We start from the raw sequence: 21784 nt of genomic DNA, 5'->3' as shown, positions 1-21784 counted from the left end.
TTTGTTGTAAAGCAATTATACTCCAATAAAGATGTGAAAAAAAAAAAAAAAAAACCTTTGCAGGAAAACATTAAAAAAAAAAGGAGTTTTGATTCAGTATTTCTTAAGAAAGATCCAGCACAGAATCTTTCAAAAAGATATTATTTTTCCTATTTCTCCATAACTGATTTGCCTAACATTTATAGATTCACTGCCATTCTGCAAGGAAACTTTTAATCTTATGCAAAGACATTATCCATCAAGGAATAACTTTTTTGTTCCTTATCCTGCTGTCCCTCCCCAAAGAATAAACATAGTCAGTTCTTGTGAGGAAAAGAACCCCACAGAAGTGGAACAGAGAGCTAAGATTCAAACACTGGTTATCCTTTTACATTCCTCATCAAACAAAATCATTACTCTTAATGAACTTTCATCTCTGTCCACCACCCCTGACCAGCAGCTAGACAGTCCCCTGTGTTGCCAGCCAGTAGGAGATAGCCCAGGCAGGTGAATGGCTCCAGGTATGAACTTTCACTCTGCTACTTGCCTGGTGTCCTGCCAAGATCTTGCCCAAGTTAGTTAGCCTCACTGAGCCTCAGTAACTTCTTCTTTGAAATGGAGATAATAATACTAGACTAATTCATAAGTTATTTCCTATATACCGATGGGTTATTGGTTGATACATGAGATGACAAGGGAGCAAGATAATTCTAGAAGTAAGACTCGTCACTTTTAGTGACCATTCTGCCAGCAGTCCAATCTGGTGGCTGTAGTCCAGCATCGACAGGGAGTTGAGGGACTGAAACAGGTTGCTTTGACCTTGAGAAAGGTTTGGAATTGGCATCTGTAGAAAAGCATGCCTGTGGACCCCAATAAATTGCAGTCCACGGGTCATAGTCACAATCTGGTGGGACTTCATCCTTACTCAATCCTTGATTTTAGCCTGGGCAATATGGGTTTGGTCAGCAGGGATGTTTGTGGTCAAGGCATTCAGTTGATTTAGCTGAATTAAAATGTTTCAAAATTCCATAGTTATTTGTCCAGCATTCAAGGGAGAATCTTGTGGAATAGGTTCCAAGTGCAAAACTCCGTGGGACTTGCACCAGACCACACGTCATGGCTTTATATCCAAGGTGACTCAGTGGATCCACTGGGTGAGGCTCCTGGCCGTGTCCATTTAGGGACCATACCTTGACCTCAACTTCACAGACTGATTCACATTCCTAGCAACTGCAGGATGCCTGAATACACGGATATGTACATTCAAGACATGTGTGTCTTCATAGGTGTTCTGAAACTTAGTTCAAGGTGACAGCACACATGTTTATATGTAATTCAACTTTCATTTATAAACATCATCAATTAAGCGGTCTATTCATGGGAAAGACCTTTGGAGAAACCCCAGTGCTGGCTTGCTAAGATAGTTGCGAAGATGATATGAGTTAATGAGTACATGTAAACATGGAGACAGCATGATGGTTGTCAACCAACATCTTCCTTCTTCTCACGTCACATTAGTATACCTAAAGCCACAATGGTAGTTACTTTCTTAAGGAGAGGTGAGGGGTTCTTCATTTGAAAAACAGATAAGACCAACTGAAGAGACATGAATGTGCATTTATTCAGGAGTTGATAGTCACCAGGCACTAAAGCATCGGTTATTAACTGGGAGTGATTTTGCTCCTCAGGGAACATTTGACAACATCTAATGACTTTTAAAAATTGTCATTACTGGTGTCTACTGGGTAGATGCCATTAAACATTCTACAGTGCACAGAACAGTCTCCCACAAAAACATATTTTTCGGCCCAAAATGTCAATCATGGTGTGGTTAAGAAACTCTGCACAAACGTAATTGGCTTTGATTTATGGTCCTCATAAACACTGTATGAGGTAGAGTCTGTTATTATCCCCATTTTACAGAAGCAGACATTGCATCAATGAGAGGTCAAGAGGTTGTCCAAGATCCCAGAACTAGTGGCGGAATGTAGGTTTGGATTAATCTAGAACCCAGGCTCTTCATGCCTGCCTTCTGAGGGCAAAGTCAGGATTAGAACCCTTTTCTCTGCTACTATCTCACACTGTTGCCTTTGATTAAAGCATTATTAAGTTGAATGACTGTAACATTTGCTGTAGAGTGAATGAGTTTTTTAATGTTCTTTTGTTTGAAAGCAGACAAAGGAATGCCCATATTTAGTAATTGTGGGTGCCGTTGAAATTGTTTTCATGAGAGGTGCACTTTGCTACCCTTGCTGGTGTCAGTCAGATGGAGTCTTTTGTTATGGTTCTCTGTTCCTCTTGCTGTTCAGTGGTAATGTATCTGTTGAGAGAGATTTATAGTTCTATCCTTTTAGGAGAGAATATTCACACTCTGGTTTTGCCTTTTGAGGCTTACACACATTATCACTAAAGTATATTATCATTTTTTATCTGGTGTCAGGGAGGTTTTTATCATCTTCTGAGTTAGATGGTGTGCTCCAGGGAAGGAAGGGATTAGGACTTGTCAGAGCTAACAGATTGACTTTGTTCCACTGTTTTTCCTGCCAGTCAAAAAGAAATAGGGGATAATACTCATCAGTTGCTATTTACAAAACTATTTACTTTCCTTGAATATTTCGGTCTCTTGTTGACATGAGCATTGACCGCTCTTTGCCATGGTGGGTAATTTATTTTACATGAGGTGGTGTTTTCAACAACCACTACAGGATGTTCTGAATCATTCTGAACTATATGTGGATAAAAATAAATGCTTTCATTTTCTCTGATGGATGTTTTCTTTTGCCCACGAAAGTTATGATTGGCTTTGATCTTTCCCCAACCCACTCTATGAGCCCCCGATCAATGTTTGAACAAAATGTAAGAAATATCATAAACAAGCAAAAATCCCACAGAAATAAAATGTGTGGTCTACCTCTGCTCTTCCAAGTATTACCCATCAGTTAAATTAATCCTTGGGCTCTCTGAAGAGTAGGATTTTTGTAAGATGAATTGCTATCTAAATAGAAAAGACGACCATAAAAGCAGCATCTTAATAAATTCATTAAGGCGCAGAGACTAGGCTCATTCCCTCATCTACATAATGATGAAAATCACCAACATGAATTAAAGGATGAAATTAAGACGTTGGAGTAGGGGCAGGTGGCGCTGGCCATGTTTTGACTGTTGTCATAAATTTCAAATGAAGGTTGCCACAGCCTCTCCCCACAGACAACCACACGCATCTCCCCTTTGTGCTTGTTTCTCAATGTGCAACACCTCATTCTCTGGTTTATTTCTTAGATCAGATTCCTGGGGGGAAAGATTCTAGTTGCTTCTGCCATGACTTTAAGCCAGGCCATTTCATAGATCACTGCTTATTCTACGTGTTGACTGTCCTTAGTTCTCATGTTTGCCCTGCTTCACAGCGAGGCATAGAGCCAGGGCTGGGTCACTTCATCTAAAGAGAGCTGTCCCTTTCACAGGAATACTTGCCGGGCAACTTCCCTTCAAAGGGGCTGTGGGCAGGATGACTGAAACACTATAATCAAGATATGATTAAAATATGAAAAAAAATTGATCAACTAAGCAGGAAAAGTGGGTGAGGGAATTGAATGGCTGAGTGGAAGTAATTTTTCAGTATTGGAAGAGACCTCTGAGGCGTACTAAGCCCCAGCAGTGTGCTGTGTTCCTGAACATTAGGGAGAAGGGTTTGAGATATAAATGAAGGTCTTGACCACATCCACTGCTGTGACTGACATGACATTATTGTGGTTAAAACTAACAATAGATACTGTTTTGAGTAGGGAGGCTATAGCAGAGAGAGATATCTGCTGCCCTACAAAAGGATAGGGTCCCCGTAATTGTGCAGATCTAAGTATATTGGCAAAGTTTCCTCCAAATTTTTCCTGTCTAAACTATCAGTTACTCTGCATTGCTCAGATTAGGATAATTCCAGGTGACCAGGTCCTAGCAAATGTAGATATTAAAGAATTTTAATTTTAAGAACATAGCGTACTAGATTATGTTATATACCTAAACACCTTCTTCTACACTGTACAAATCAAGGTATTTGATAATATATTCATCCATGTTTGATTCTTCAAGAAAGGGATACAAGTTGTTTTTGCTCATTTTTATTAATTCAGTAAACAAGTACAACTAGAAGGAAAGAAGTTCCTCAAGGGTAACAAAACATGACGCCACGAGCAACGTAAAGCAGTTTTCCTCAGAAAAAAACTTGTCGAATCTTTAAGTGGTGATTAGTAGCGTAGACTATTACATCAAACTGCAGAGAACTGAATCCTGATTTACCATATTCTGGCTTTACTGTATTATCCTGGCCAAGGAACTTCAGGTGCTCACCTGTAAAATGGGAAAATAACATTCTCATGGAGGTGCTGTCACAGTGAAATAGATCATGTGTGTAATTCACTTAGCAAATTATAATATTCAATGAAGATGACTAACTGTAGTACGCTGAGCCAGACAACAGTAGGAGTCGTTTGTTTCAAAAGGGTGCGTAGCAGAGCCAATACTGGGGTGAACCAAGTGAAACATCTGGGCTGCAAATTTTAAGGGCATACCAGAAACTCAATATTCAAGATAAATAATATTTTCATGCAGTATTTTAAAATCAATGCAAAAGACATCCATGATAAATAACATAATAACATCACAATTATGAATAAAAACAGACTCCAACTCTGTCTCACCTGATTCCAATACAACATTATTTATAAAAACAGGCAGCCAGCCTACGAGCCAGAGTTCGCTGATTTGACTTTTTTTTTAATGCATTAAAATATTATTTATCTTGATTACTGAGTTTTATGATGCCACCTTAAATTTTATGCCTGATGGCAGTGCCTCTCTTATTTTATCCTAGTCCAGCTCTGGTGTACAGTTTTTTCACTTTTAACTCAGAAATTCAGAATTCTAGAATTCAGAATCCTAGATATTGACAAGACCTTTGGGACAACCAAAGGGACCATGTCCAACCTCTATGTGGTTACAGTGCTTTCTTAGCACCACCTTTTTAATGTCAAAGATGGTCACTTTGACTTGACTAGCCTGTGACTGAAAAGTCATTTGTACACATGTGGAATTGTTGACCTTTTCCAATAACACTAAACCTTGACCGCCTAGGACGTTGTGTTTAAGAAGTGAGACTGCTTCTCGCCCAGAGACTTTGGCTCATTGGCAGTTTAGGGGTTGCATTTGCTCTTCCATTTGTGTTCATTTCTTTTGCACTTTATGTTTTTCTTGACTTTCTTTGACGGTTTTCTGAGGGCAAATTTTGACCATCCTGAAGACAAGGAACACCTCAGGAAATTGTTTTCTTTGTTGCTTTTGGATATTGATGGGATTTTGGCAGTGGAATTATAATCTCACAGCAGTTGTCAAGCTCCTTTTTATAATAAGCCTTTTATCCCTTTACATAACCTGCCACTGCCTTTCCTTGTTTCTCAGCGTTAAGTGGCAGGGAGCCCTTTGGCTCACCCAGCTGCACCTTGGCAGGGCATGCCATGAATCAGACGTCCTTTCCTCCTAGAAGGCAGAATGTATCTCTTACTCAAGTTCATCTCACATTTCAATTTGCAGATGATCCTGTAGTTTCTGTGTCATTCCATTGGCAGCAGTTGATATATCAATCTAAATCATGGCCTTTGAATATGTAATTACCTCAGCTTTTCAGGTCTCCCCATCTTGAACCGCTATCCCTCTAGTCCATTTTGTGCTTCTTTAAGGTAAAATATTCACCCAGGGATCACAAAGGGAGAATACTCCCCCTTAAGGAACTGAAGAGTACCATAGCAAGTTCCTAGTCAAACAGTGGGCTAAAAAATGGCCATGGCAAAGCTTCAGGCTTTGAGTTCTAACTGAATGGTTGATTGTCCCTAGATGGGCACATGTGATGGTTAATTTTATATATATCAACTTGACTGGGCCATGGGGTGTTCAGATATTTGTTCAAACATTATTCTGGGTATTTCTGTGAGGGTGCTTTTGGATGAGATTAACATGTGAATCAGTAAACTGAGTAAAGCAGATTGCACCTCCTTAATGTGGTTGGGCCTCATCCAATCAGTTAAAGGCCTCACTAGAAGAAAAAAGCTGATGCTAACCTGAGGAAGAGGAAGTTCCTCCTGCTTGATTACCTTGAGCTGAGAAATTGGTCTTTTCCTGCCTTTCAACTCTGCCTGAAACATTGGCTCTTCTTGAGGTTTTTTTGTTTGTTTGTTTTGTTTTTTTTTTGCGGTACGCGGGCCTCTCACTGTTGTGGCCTCTCCCGTTGCGGAGCACAGGCTCCGGACGCGCAGGCTCAGCGGCCATGGCTCACGGGTGATTACCTTGAGCTGAGAAATTGGTCTTTTCCTGCCTTTCAACTCTGCCTGAAACATTGGCTCTTTTTGAGGTTTTTTTGTTTGTTTGTTTGTTTGTTTTGTTTTTTTTTTTGCGGTACGCGGGCCTCTCACTGTTGTGGCCTCTCCCGTTGCGGAGCACAGGCTCCGGGTTGCATTTGCTCTTCCATTTGTGTTCATTTCTTTTGCACTTTATGTTTTTCTTGACTTTCTTTGACGGTTTTCTGAGGGCAAATTTTGACCATCCTGAAGACAAGGAACACCTCAGGAAATTGTTTTCTTTGTTGCTTTTGGATATTGATGGGATTTTGGCAGTGGAATTATAATCTCACAGCAGTTGTCAAGCTCCTTTTTATAATAAGCCTTTTATCCCTTTACATAACCTGCCACTGCCTTTCCTTGTTTCTCAGCGTTAAGTGGCAGGGAGCCCTTTGGCTCACCCAGCTGCACCTTGGCAGGGCATGCCATGAATCAGACGTCCTTTCCTCCTAGAAGGCAGAATGTATCTCTTACTCAAGTTCATCTCACATTTCAATTTGCAGATGATCCTGTAGTTTCTGTGTCATTCCATTGGCAGCAGTTGATATATCAATCTAAATCATGGCCTTTGAATATGTAATTACCTCAGCTTTTCAGGTCTCCCCATCTTGAACCGCTATCCCTCTAGTCCATTTTGTGCTTCTTTAAGGTAAAATATTCACCCAGGGATCACAAAGGGAGAATACTCCCCCTTAAGGAACTGAAGAGTACCATAGCAAGTTCCTAGTCAAACAGTGGGCTAAAAAATGGCCATGGCAAAGCTTCAGGCTTTGAGTTCTAACTGAATGGTTGATTGTCCCTAGATGGGCACATGTGATGGTTAATTTTATATATATCAACTTGACTGGGCCATGGGGTGTTCAGATATTTGTTCAAACATTATTCTGGGTATTTCTGTGAGGGTGCTTTTGGATGAGATTAACATGTGAATCAGTAAACTGAGTAAAGCAGATTGCACCTCCTTAATGTGGTTGGGCCTCATCCAATCAGTTAAAGGCCTCACTAGAAGAAAAAAGCTGATGCTAACCTGAGGAAGAGGAAGTTCCTCCTGCTTGATTACCTTGAGCTGAGAAATTGGTCTTTTCCTGCCTTTCAACTCTGCCTGAAACATTGGCTCTTCTTGAGGTTTTTTTGTTTGTTTGTTTTGTTTTTTTTTTGCGGTACGCGGGCCTCTCACTGTTGTGGCCTCTCCCGTTGCGGAGCACAGGCTCCGGACGCGCAGGTTTAGCAGCCATGGCTCACGGGCCCAGCTGCTCCGCGGCATGTGGGATCTTCCCGGACCGGGGCACGAACCCGTGTCCCCTGCATCGGCAGGCGGACTCCCAACCACCGCGCCACCAGGGAAGCCCTCTTCTTGAGTTTTGAGACTGCGGCCTTCGGTCTAGAAATTCCGCCATGTGCTCTCCTGATTCTTTAGCCTTTTGTCTCAAACCAGAACTACACCATTGCCTCTCCTGGGTCTCCAGCTTACCAACTACAGATCTTGGGACTTCTCAGCCTCCATTGTTGCATGAGCCAATTCCTTATAATAAATACATATAATATAATAAACAATAGTATAGTAAATGAATAATAAAAATAAATACATATATATATAAAATATAGCTAGAACCAATGGTAGGTACATATATATTTACCCAGTTTCACAGAGGGAGACTACCTCCCTTAAGGAACTGAAGAATACAGTAACAGGTTCCTAGTATGTATATACATGCTATTGATTCTGTGTCATTGGAGAACCCTAATATAGCATGCTATTTATCATTCGGAAATTTGCTCCAGTCTGAGAAGCCTAACAGTAGGACATGCAGTAGTAAGGAATACATCTGATCAAAGGAAAAGAAATGGATGCATCCCCAATCACATATAGGAGTATAGGGAACATTTGCCATTTGGGGAATCAGCCTGGCATTTGAATCCTTTCTCTGTTTGGGGCAGTCCCTGCCTTATAAATTTTAATGAGAGGCAGAACCCTTTTCCTTATATAGAAGGAAAACAATACTAGACTCTCATTACCATTTTCTCTAGTAGGTAAGGCATGAGCCATGTAACCTAGGTTTGAGCAATCAGATGCACACACTCAATTCTATGTATGGAGTTTGTGACACAGAGAAGTCAGGTCAATGCAGAATTCTTTTTGGTGATAGCTCAAATGACAGCAGCATACCATTTCCAAGGGCAGCTGTGGAAATGATAACTGCAGGGACAACCAATGGAAATGGTAACTGCAGGGACAACCAATGTCTAAATCCAGTGGTGTCAGCCAGTGGCGGAGAGCTAGAGCATTGGGTGTTGGGTACCAGGCAGAGGTGTAGTCACTGGTCAGGGTCCATGGTGTGATGCTGGCTGTAGGGGTTTTGTTCTGGCTGCATGGCTTCCCTCTGTTCTCTGTGTTTTCCAAATTTGATTCTCCAGCCTTCATTAGCAATTATGCTAGTTAATAAATTCAATTAACTCAGTTAGTTAAGAAATGAATTAGTTAATAGTTTAGTTAATAATTATTAATTTAGTTAATAAATTAATTAGTTGATAAATTCTGTTAAATCAGCCAACGTCGTTCTTGGTTGTTTATATCTAAGAACCAGGTCTGATTCATTTATTCATATCCTTAATATTTCTTGAGCACCCTGTATACACTAGGCACTCTTCTACATGAGCTAGATAGGGCAGTGAGTATGACAGACAAAGGTCCTTTATCTCATGAAGACAGCATTCTTGTGGGCTAAATGAATAGGTGAATGAATGAATGAATGAACGAACAGCAAACAAGGAAATATTTAAGAATATAAGCAAGGAACATAAGCGAAGAAATAAAAGCAAGGAAAAATTATCTTGATATTAGTGCAATGAAGAAAATAAGATTGAGTGAGTGAGAGAGTGACAGGCAGACCACATAGGGTGGTCAGGAAGGAGCTCTCTGCAGAAACAAGCTTTGTGTTGAGACCTAATTGGCAAGGAGCCAGCCCCACAGATAATGGAGAGAAGGGAGTCCTCCGTGGGGGGTAATGGTTACTTCAAAGGCCCTAAAACTGAAGCAGTCAATACAAGTTCAAACTTAAAGGGATTTTTATAAGTCATCAGACCCAAACTCCCAGACGTATAATTAAAGAAACTGAAGTGCAAAAATTTTTCAAGACTTTTGTGAAGACTCCTGAAAGGTTCAGGAAAGCGATCATCACTGTGGTGAAAAGTGCAGAGTGCAAGGTGGAAGTGAGTGCATTTCAGTTTAAATTTAAATTCTGAACACAAGTGTTTTCCTTCTGTTTGGTTCTTCTTAATTTTTTCTCAATTCACATTCTCCCAGACCAGTTCTACCCTTTGTCTTGCCTGTCTGCTATTCTGCTTTCTCAGCAGCATGTATTAAGTGAAAGAACTGGTGGAGGTGGGGGAGATGAATATATAAGGAGTTTGGGATTAACATATACACACCACTATATATAAAATAGGTTAACAAGGACCTATTTGTAGCACAGGGAACTATATTCAATATCTTATAATAACCTATAATGTGTGTGTATATATATGTATAGCTGAATTACTTTGATGTACACTTGAAACTAACACAACATTGTAAATTAAGCATACTTCAATTTAAAAATAATTTTAAAAAAGAAAAGGAACTAGTGAGCTACTAGCCACCATTTTCTCCTCGTGCGTTCCCTCAGACGTGTGAGGGTGGGAGTGGTCATAAATTTCAGTGTAGTTCAAGTGTAAGAGTCACCCAGGAAAAACCAAGGTGGCTGATAGAGCAATGAAAAGTTTGGAAAGTTTGGGACAGGCCACTACAATTTTTGTCAAATGGAAAAATAGTCGCGGGTAAATAGGTTCAAATAACTTTTTAAAACCCATAGAGCAACTCTATCAAATCTAAGTATCTAAGTATCATCGCTGCAAGCCATGTACATAATTTAAAAATTTCTTGCAGCCATACTAGAACGTAAAAAACAAATAAAAATAAGTGAAAAGCAGGTGAAGTCAATTTTAATAATATGTTCTAGTTCACTAAATATTGGGTTGGCCAAAAAGTTCGTTTGGGTTGTTCCGGAAGATGTTACAGAAAAACCCAAATGAACTTTTTGGCCAGCCCAATATATCCAAAATATTATTAATATAAAAATTATTAGTGAGTTGCTTTACCTTCTTTTTTTGCTAAGTATTCAAAATTGGTGTCTCTTTTATACTTAGAGCACGGTCCACACTTGCCACACATCGAGTATGGAACAGACATTTGGAGTTAGTGGCCACCATTTGGAAAGGGCAACCTTAGAGCAAAGCTGACTTACTTATCGTTGGCTTGGAGACAAAGAAATAGAATAAATCACTTTATGTGAATCCTCGTAATCCCTAGGTATACATCTTTCTGATTTCTTTCTTCGTTTTCCGTGTTCGCTGGCCCTTTTGTAAGTCCTCTCTGTTTCGTCACCACTTCCTCACACCAGGGCTGCGTTTTCCCTCCTCCCTGAAAAAGATGGTTAAGCGTGTTAAAGGTGCCTTTTTCAAAAGCTTTTTATTTTTTTTCTTGGTGATTTAATTTTCACCTTATCCTTCATTTAAAGAAGGCAGTATTGAAGAGCACAATGAACCCTTCTGAGTCAGTCAACACCTTCTTTTGTCAAATGTCCCCTTCCCTCCACAATTAAGAGTTTATAAAAGGAATCAGGAAGTGTCTTTTCATGATGCTTTAAACACAAAAATAGGAAGACTAGAAGGTTTTCTTTCTATATGGTAATACACTTGCATCCTTCTTGAGTCACTGGCTGATTTTTTAATTTTAGAATATTACTTCTACACACCTACTTAACCTCGGTATGCCAAAAAGGGGTTTTATGAAATGTTTCCTCCTGCAAAAATATTGCTTCTCCATGTATCCAAAAGACCACTTTGATTCCATTTTGCCTTTTTTAATAGATCTTTATGGAATTATAGTTGCTTCACAATACTGTATTAGTTGTTGTGATACACCAAAGCGAAACAGTCATATGTATACATATGTCCCCATATCCCCTCCCTGTTAAGTCTCCCTCCCATCCTCCCTATCCCACCACTCTAGGTGGTCGCAAAGCACGGAGTTGATCTCCCTGTGCTATGCTGCTACTTCCCACTAGCTACTTATTTTACATTCGGTAGTGTATATATGTAGATGCTACTCTCACTTCGCCCCAGCTTACCCTTCCCACCCCGTGTCCTCAAGTCCATTCTCTATGTCTGTGTCTTTATTCCTGCCCTGCAACTAGGTTCATAAGTACCTTTTTTTTTTTTTAGATTCCATATATATGCATTATCAAACAGTATTTGTTCTTCTCTTTCTGGCTTACTTCACTCTGTATTACAGACTCTATGTCCATCCACCTCACTACAAATAACTAAATTTTGTTTCTTTTTATGGCTGAGTAATATTCCAATGTGTATATGTGCCACAACTTCTTTATCCATTCATCTGTCAATGGACATTTAGGTTGGTACCATGTCTTGGCTATTGTAAATAGTGCTGCAGTGACCACTGTGGTACATGACTCTTTTTGAATTATGGTTTTCTCAGGGTATATGCCCAGTAGTGGGATTGCTGGGTCATATGGTAGTTCTATTTTTAGTTTTTTAAGGAACCTGCATACTGTTTACCATTGTGCCTTTTTTGTTTTGTGTTCCCATAATTTTAAGAGGTCCACTCTTTTTGAAATGTTAAGATTTTGGTAATCATACAATAAGAACAATACAACTATAGCTAGTGCTGATATATTCATTAACATTTATGTATTTTTTGTTCTTCTTCCTAGTATTTGAAAGAAGACAGGTAACAGTTAAATGAATGTGGACATGAACCCACATATTCCTTATCTTTACTCACTTATAATGTTACTATCATAAATCATTACTTGAGATTCACAGAAAGATAGAAAAGATGAAAAGACAGAGGGCTATGTACCAGATAAAGGAACAAGATAAAACCCCAGGAAAACAACTAAATGAAGTGGAGATAGGAAACCTTCCAGAAAAAGAATTCAGAATAATGATAGTGAAGATGATCCAAGACCTCGGAAAAAGAATGGAGGCAAAGATTGAGAAGATGCAAGAAATGTTTAACAAAGACCTAGAAGAATTAAAGAACAAAGAAACAGAGATGAATAATACAATAACTGAAATGAAAACTATCCTAGAAGGAATCAATAGCAGAATAAACGAGGCAGAAGAATGGATAAGTGACCTGGAAGACAGAATGGTGGAATTCACGGCCGTGGAACAGAATAAAAAAAAAGAATGAAAAGAGGTCCCGAAGGAGAGGAGAGAGAGGAAGGACCAGAGAAAATATTTGAAGAGATTATAGTCGAAAACTTTCCAACGTGGGAAAGGAAATAGCTACCCAAGTCCAGGAAGCGCAGCGAGTCCCATACAGGATAAACCCAAGGAGAAACAAGCCGAGACACATAGTAATCAAATTGGCACAAATTAAAGACAAAGAAATATTATTGAAAGCAGCAAGGGAAAAATGACAAATAACATACAAGGGAACTCCCATAAGGTTAACAGCTGATTTTTCAGCGGAAGCCCTCATTCAGCTTTGATGGAGAAATCAAAAGCTTTACAGACAAGCAAAAGCTAAGAGAATTCAGCACCACCAAACCAGCTCTACAACAAATGCTAAAGGAATTTCTCTAAGTGAGAAAAGGACCTACAAAAACAAACCTAAAACAATTAAGGAAATGGTCATAGGAACATACATATCAATAATTACCTTAAACATGAATGGATTAAATGCTCCAACCAAAAGACACAGGCTTGCTGAATGGATACAAAAAACAAGAACCATATATACGTTGTCTACAAGAGACCCACTTCAGACGTAGGGACACGTATAGACTGAAAGTGAGGGGATGGAAAAAGATATTCCATGCAAATGGAAAGCAAAAGAAAGCTGGAGTAGAAATACCCATATCAGATAAAATAGACTTTAAAATAAAGAATGTTACAAGAGACAAGGAAGGACACTACATAATGATAAGGGATCAATACAACAGGAAGATATAACAATTATAAATATATATGCACCAAACATAGGAGCACCTCAATACATAAGGCAACTGCTAACAGCTATAAAAAAGGAAATTGACAGTGACACAATAATAGTGGGGGACTTTAACACCTCGCTTACACCAAGGACAGATCATCCAAAGTGAAAATAAATAAGGAAACAGAAGCTTTAAATGACACAATAGACCAGTTAGATTTAATTGATATTTACAGGGCTTCCATGCAAAAACAGCAGATTACACTTTCTTCTCAAGTGCACATGGTACATTCTCCAGCATAGATCACATCTTGGGTCACAAATCAATCCTCAGTTAATTTAAGAAAATTGAAATCATATCAAGCATGTTTTCTGACCACAATGCTATGCTATTAGAAATGAATTACAGGGAAAAAAACGTAAAAAAAAAAATACATAGACACAAATGACAATGAAAAAACAATAACCCAAAACCTGTGGGGCAGAGCAAAAGCAGTTCTAAGAGGGAAGTTTATAAGCAATTCAATCTCACCTCAAGTAACAAGAAAAATCTCAAATAAACAATCTAACCCTACACCTAAAGCAATTAGAGAAAGAAGAACAAAGAAAACCCAAAGTCAGTAGAAGGAAAGAAATCATAAAGATCAGAGCAGAAATAAATGAAATAGAAACAAAGAAAACAATAGCAAAGATCAATAAAACTAAAAGCTGGTTCTTGAGAAGATAAACAAAATTGATAAACACTTAGCCGGACTCATCAAGAAAAAAAGGGAGAGGACCCAAATCAATAAAATTAGAAATGAAAAAGAGGAAATCACAACTGACACCACAGAAATATAAAGGATTATAAGAGACTACTACAAACAACTATATGTCAATAGAGTGGACAACCAGGAAGTAATGGACAAATTCTTGGAAAGTTACAATTTTCCAAGACTGAACCAAGAAGAATTAGAAAATATAAACAGATGAATCACAAGCAATGAAATTGAAACTGTGATTAAAAATCTTCCAACAAACAAAAGTCCAGGACCAGATGGCTTCACAGGTGAATTCTATCAAACATTTAGAGAAGAGCTAACACCCATCCTTCTCACACTCTTCCAAAAATTTGCAGAGGAAGGAACATTCCCAAACTCATTCAATGTGGCCACCATCACCCTGATACCAAAACCAGACAAAGATACTACAAAAGAAGAAAATTACAGACCAATATCACTGATGAATATAGATGCAAAAATCCTCAACATAATACTAGCAAACAGAATCCAAGAACACATTAAAAGGATCATATACCATGATCAAGTTGGATTTAACCCAGGGATGCAAGAATTCTTCAATATACGCAAGTCAATCAATGTGATACACCATATTAACAAATTGAAGAAGAAAAACCATATGATCATCTCAATCGATGCAGAAAAAGCTTGTGACAAAATTCAACACCCATTTATGATAAAAACTCTCCAGATAGTGGGCATAGAGGGAACCTACCTCAACATAATAAAGGCCATATACAACAAACCCACAGCAAACATCATTCTCAATGGTGAAAAACTGAAAGCATTTCCTCTAAGATCAGGAACAAGACAAGGATGTCCACTCTTACCACTATTATTCAACATAGTGTTGGAAGCACTAGCCACGGCAATCAGAGAAGAAAAAGAAATAAAAGGAATACATATTGGAAAAGAAGAAGTAAAACTATCACTGTTTGTAGATGACATGATACTATACATCCTAAAGATGCTACCATAAAACTACTAGTGCTTTCAATGAATTTTGTGAAGTAACAGGAAACAAAATTAATGCACTGAAACCTCTTGCATTCCTATACACTAATGACGAAAAATCTGAAAGAGAAATTAAGGAAACACTCCCATTTACCATTGCAATGAAAAGAATAAAATACCTAGGAATAAACCTACCTAAGGAGACAAAAGACCTGTACTCAGAAAACTATAAGGCACTGATGAAAGAAATTAAAGATGACAGAAACAGATGGAGAGATATACCATGTTCTTGGATTGGAAGAATCAACATCGTGAAAAGGACTATACTACCCAAAGCAACCTACAGATTCGATGCAATCCCTATCAAACTACCGACGGCATTTTTCACAGAAGTAGAACAAAAAATTTCACAATTTGTATGGAAACACAAAAGACCCCGAATAACCAAAGCAATCTTGAGAAAGAAAAATGGAGTTGGAGAAATCAGGCTCCCTGACTTCAGACTATACTACAAAGCTACAGTAATCAAGACAATATGGTACTGGCACAAAAACAGAAACATAGATCAATGGAACAAGATAGAAAGCCCAGAGATAAGCCCACGCAAGTATGGTCAAGTAATCTATGACAAAGGAGGCAAGGGTATACAATTGAGAAAAGACATTCTCTTCAATAAGTGGTGCTGGGAAAACTGGACAGCTACATGTAAAATAATGAAATTAGAACACTCCCTAACACCATACACAAAAATAAACTCAAAATGGATTTGAGACCTAAATGTAAGACCAGACACTATAAAACTCTTAGAGGAAAATATAGGAAGAACACATTTTGACATAAATCACAGCAAAATCTTTTTTGATCCACCTCCTAGATTAATGGAAATAAAAACAAAAATCAACAAATGGCACCTAATGAAACTTCAAAGCTTTTGCACAGCAAAGGAAATCATAAACAAGATGAAAAGACAACCCTCAGAATGGGAGAAAATATTTGCAAATGAATCAACGGACGAAGGATTAATCTCCAAGATATATAAACAGCTCATGCAGCTCAATATTAAAAAGACAAGCTACCCAATCCAAAAATGGTCAGAAGACCGAGGCTCCTTAAAAAACTAAAAATAGAATTAGCATATGATCCAGCAATCCCACTACTGGGCATATACCCAAAGAAAACCGTAAATGACACTTGCACCCCAGTGTTCATTGCCGCACTGTTTACAATAGCCAGGTCATGGAAGCAACCTAAATGCCCATCGACGGACGAATGGATAAAGAAAATGTGCTACATATATACAATGGAATATTACTCAGCCATAAAAAGGAATGAAATTGGGTCATTTGTCGAGACGTGGATGGATCTAGAGGTTGTTATACAGAGTGAAGTAAGTCAGAAAGAGAAAAACAAATATCGTAATTTAACGCATGTATGTAGAACCTAGAAAAATGGTATGGATGAACCGGTTTGCAGGGCACAAGTTGGGACACAGATGTAGAGAACAAATGTATGGACATCAAGGGGGGGAAAGCCACGGGGTGGTTGGGGTGGTGGTGTGATGAATTGGAAGATTGGGATTGACATGTATACACTGATGTGTATAAAATTGATGACTAATAAGAACCTGACATATAAAAAAATAAAATAAAATTTAAAAATTCAAAAAAAAATAGAGTTGCAAAGAAAGAAAGAAAGAAATCATTAATTGACTGACCAGTCACTTTCTTGATATTGGAAGACAGACAAAATCCACTCTCTCCAGAATAAAATTCCCAAATATATGGTGCATAATAAAGATCTACCAACTTATAGAAGTTACACATTCCCCATAAGTCCATAGAAAACAAGGAAAAACAAGGATATTGCAATTACCTTCTGTCTTAGAGGTGTCCCCCAGTCAGAATACTGGACTTTCTTCAGCTATCTAAGGAAGAATAGACTAGGATCTGCAGTGTTTTTCGTGTCATGACTCAAGCAGAAAATGTTTTCTACGTTCACTGTATTAATGGTAGAGGATGATGCTGGACTCTAGGCCTCCCTTGGTGGTGACAAGGATTGAAGAATCAATACCGGGCACAGCTATAACTCACTCGCACAGGTCCAGTGGCTGGAAACTCTAGCCTAGAAAAGGTAGGTGATTTTTACTCTTAAAAGAAGACTAAAATAGGGCTTCCCTGGTGGCGCAGTGGTTGGGAGTCTGCCTGCTGATGCAGGGGACACGCGTTTGTGCCCCGGTCTGGAGAATCCCACATGCCGCGGAGCAACTAGGCCCGTGCGCCATGGCCGCTGAGCTTGCGCATCCGGAGCCTGTGCTCTGCAACAGGAGAGGCCACAACAGTGAGAGGCCCGCATACAGAAAAAAAAAAAAAAAGAAGAAGAAGGCTAAAATAAATGCCTTATTAGTAGTAGGAACTACTTTTTTGGGAGTTGACTCAGAATATTACTTCCTTGAGCTTGCGCATCCGGAGCCTGTGCTCTGCAACAGGAGAGGCCACAACAGTGAGAGGCCCCGCATCAGAAAAAAAAAAAAAAAAGAAGAAGAAGACTAAAATAAATGCCTTATTAGTAGTAGGAACTACTTTTTTGGGAGTTGACTCAGAATATTACTTCCTTGATGGCTGATTGCAATTGCAAAGGGGACACTCTTTTAGGAATGCCCAGCTCACTGCCAAGGATAAGAGGCTCTAAAAGAGGCTCTAATCATTGTCTGCCTCACATCTCACAAGGTTACCAGATTACTGCATTGTGGGTTGTCCTTAGTAATCGAAGAGCAAAGCTACTACTATACAGAAAAGAAATGACTGCTTGACCATGGACTTGTGCATCCTGGAAAGTGGAATGAATATAGAAAAAAACTGCAAACCCAAGAGAGCATGGAACCAAAGGTCTGCATTGGACACATCTACTTGGATTGAAATCAGATTTCCCGATGGATAACTCATGCAGAAAGAAGCCACTTCTAGTCTTGTCTAGATAGACTTTCCCTCTTCAAAGTGATGGATATCAGGGCTCAACTTTGTAATTAAGCCATGAGAATGAGTAGCGAAGTTAAAGACTTGGCGAATAGAAATATGGCTTGTAAGCTACATAGGGCACGTACTGTCTGTTATTCCTAAATACTCAATTTCCAGGTTTAAAGCTGCATTTGGGGATCTGAAGAAACCTAAAATGTACTTTTGTAGGGAACTAAGATGTCCCTCAAAGGTGTCAAAAACGTCCATAAATACTTGGAAGATAACAGTTAACATTTACTGAGTATTTAATCAGTGCAAGGCACTGCTCTTGACATCAGTTAATTCATTTATTCCTTCACAACATCCATATGAAATAGAAAAGTTATCATTCTCCTAATCTAAGGATGAGACTCGAAGGTTTCATAACTTGCGGAAGAATCCATTTAAATAAGTGATGGAGCCAGGATTTGAACCTAGGTCTCCGTTTTATAAGTCCTTTTGTTTAACCAACTGTTGTACTCTTTCCCAAGAGAATGAGCTCCTACCAACAGGATCTTTAAACAGAACACTGGGCAATGAAGTAGGAAAGGAGGTACCAGTGTGGGAAAATTAGCTGATCTAGGTAAACCTTTGCATTTCTTTCCAGCCCTCAGTTCTGTAATCTATATGCTTTTATTTCATATATTGGAGTCTTAATGCTTATAAAATAACAATTATAAAAGAAAGAATGATTCTCTTTTGGCTTAAATATTTCCAAAGCAATCCAGCATTTTAAATCAATGTTACTGCCTACAGGGCCATTTTGTTTCTTTATCCTAGTAACACTGCTTCCCTTTTTAAAGCTTTGAACCTTCTTTGCCCTGATACCTAACATTTTGTTGAATTTCAGTGTTCTATAAATAATTTACTATTCTCCAAAAACATTAGTGCATGTACTGTTGCAGTCAAGAAAACCAAACAGAGGTTTAGTATCATCAAAATGGTCCTGTAAGTGAATATGATGTAGCTAACACTCTCAAATCTACACCAAGAGTATTTCAGGTAGTTAAAAGCCTTTGTGTCTAAGGAAAGTGATCACATGCTTAACAAGTCTCAGGATATGAAGATCTTCCTTTAACTGAGTATTTGAACAAATGAGAGTACTTTATATCATGGTATGCACATTTATATTCATAAACCTTGTAGATCCATAATTGTTTATGAAGAAGCAATAGATGAGGTACACATAAACCTACATGTTGTGTGTCATAGAGGCCAAAATATTTCTTGCTGCTGATGTCAGAAAACATACCTAGCTGGACTGAGTCAATTTGTCAAACCTAATTTGATACTGAAGTAGAAATCCAGATTATGTAAGTATAGTATGAAGGACAAAAGGTTGTCCTGTCAATGGAAAAGTCAATATGGTAATAGTTTGATATTTAGCTTTAAAATCAAACATGCTTCTTAGGTTTAAATCCTCATTTCCAACACCTATGTGTCCTGAGAGTTTGGACAATTGGCTTAATCCCTCTGAGTAAGTCCTGTCTCATAATGTGATGATGCCAGTTATACCTGGCATATTGCAGAGGCTCTAAAAATGGTGCCCTCCTCCTTCCCACTTCAAACGTCTAACTTCAAACGCCTGCAAGAATCATGGCGGAAGAGACCATGTTTATGCCAAATGTGCAATTTTGGCCACAGAGAGCAGCCGTCTCTCTTGCCTCTTTGCCCCTCTCACCTTCAGGGCTGTGTAACATAAACCAGTTTAGGAAATAACTAGTGAGCAGGGGACCGGGGACCGTGCTTTGTGCTGTAGAAAATGCTGAGCACAGGACTTTATTACTCTTCTTTTTCTTTTTGAGTACTGATTAGGGAAAAGAAATCACAAAGTACTCACTGACTTCTAATAACAGTTACAAGTAAACACTGATGTTGAAACAGAAACCTTCTAAAAGGGTAAAAAAAATAGGAATAAGTCTTACTTAAGCTTTGAGAACTGATGTTCTGTAAATTTGTCTTCATTAAATAGAGGGCGTTTGGAAAATGTTTCTTTTTGTGCCATTCATCCATCATTCTAAACAGTGGTGCCAAATTTCTGGCACTTTACTGAAAGTTAGATCTTAGAGAAGATGACAGTGGAATTCTAGATCTTTTCTTTTAGACAGAAGGCTTTACAGCTTTTAGAGGAGTTACTTCTGTTTGGAAGAGGTCTTTACACTTGCCTTTTCAAACAAGTCCAGGCAAATACCTCTAGTCAAGTAAATGCAGAGATAGCTACTACTAAAATCCATCTACAAAAGGTTCTCCACACCATGAATTTAGTTTCTTCTCTTATACACACATGCTGTTTGAGATATGTAAACCATGCGGACTTAAGAATTGGATTAAAACCATATCGGAAATTTGACCCCTAGACATGTACATCTGGCACGTATATTCAGGAAGTGAAGCTTTTGGAAACCTTTTTCTAGGATCTAAATATTTGGCTGTTGTAGACAGCAGTTTCCTGCACTTGTGACTCATCTGGCTTCTCTAGTCGTGTGTTTTGATATTAGGTAGCTTTGCTCCCATGAAAGGTATCCAGAAAGATGTGGAGGCTCCCTCTGGGTTCTCACACACAGAGGATGGATGTGGAAACCACTTGGGTTTCATCTCCTATAGTGTCTGCATGAGCTTTAGGGAGATGGCAAATTCCACAGTGAGCTCTGTGTACTAAAAAGGAAGCTGCACAGTGGGACCTGGAAAGGCTTATTCTTTTTCTTATTTGACAACAGGGCTGTCATGAAGATGGGGTAGCAAGAGGCGTTTTGCAGTCCACCCTGCTGTTTGTTCCTTTCTCTGTTGAAGGCCCGTGGAGTGCCCTGTGGATCAGAATTCTGCTTCTCTGCCCTCCTCCCTCTGCAGTGATCCTAGCTCTCCACTTCTCCAGTTAGGCCCTCTCGAATTGTCTTACTGTTGTTAACTACCCTTGTGGGGAGGCACCGCAGCTCACAGCAGCTCACAGCAGCTCCTGGCCCCCTGCCTGCTGCTATTGAAATCAACCAATGAAATCAATTTGTTGACAACAGCTGTTCCTCTCCACGCTCATTCCAAGAGCTTACACATTATTCCTCTCCTATTTCTTGAGGACATAAACCCTGCCCCAGGTGTGGGGGAAATGTGTAGGTCCACCAAGATTTTTAACTTTTCTTCTCTATAGCATACCGTCTTCCTATTTGCCATATTAAGTCATTTTATCAGCAGATGGTACCCAGGCAGGATGATGCCAGAGCAGAATTGATGAGCCTTAACCCACTGGAGATGGTTTTAGTTGAAAGCCTGTTTCTAACCAAACCCACTTAGGAAAAAACAATTTAGTTTTCCTACAGACCCAGAATTCTCTAGATGGAGAAAGAAGGTGTTTTGTTTTGTTTTTTTTTAATTATTTTTTTAACATCTTTATTGGAGTATAATTGCTTTACAATGGTGTGTTAGTTTCTGCTTTATAACAAAGTGAAACAGTTATACATATACATATGTCACCGTATCTCTTCCCTCTTGCGTCTCCCTTCCTCCCACCCTCCCTTTCTCACCCCTCTAGGTGGTCACAAAGCACCGAGCTGATATCCCTGTTCTATGCGGCTGCTTCCCACTAGCTATGTATTTTACATTTGGTAGTGTATATATGTCCATGCCACTCTCTCACATTGTCCCAGCTTACCCTTCCCCCTCCCCATATCCTCAAGTCCATTCTCTAGTAGGTCTGCGTCTTTA

General features: G+C 39.0%; 1 protein-coding gene across 2 annotated transcripts in view; it reads left to right on the top strand.

The window, feature by feature from the left end:
- Positions 1–21784, top strand: part of PRKG1 (protein kinase cGMP-dependent 1) — a 1272686-nt gene that overhangs the window by 404867 nt on the left and 846035 nt on the right. The gene's annotated exons all lie outside the window — the stretch shown is intronic.

The sequence above is a fragment of the Physeter macrocephalus genome, chromosome 20, assembly GCF_002837175.3.
Source record: "Physeter macrocephalus isolate SW-GA chromosome 20, ASM283717v5, whole genome shotgun sequence".
Taxonomy (NCBI): domain Eukaryota; kingdom Metazoa; phylum Chordata; class Mammalia; order Artiodactyla; family Physeteridae; genus Physeter; species Physeter macrocephalus.
This window is presented reverse-complemented; position numbering and strand designations above follow the sequence as displayed.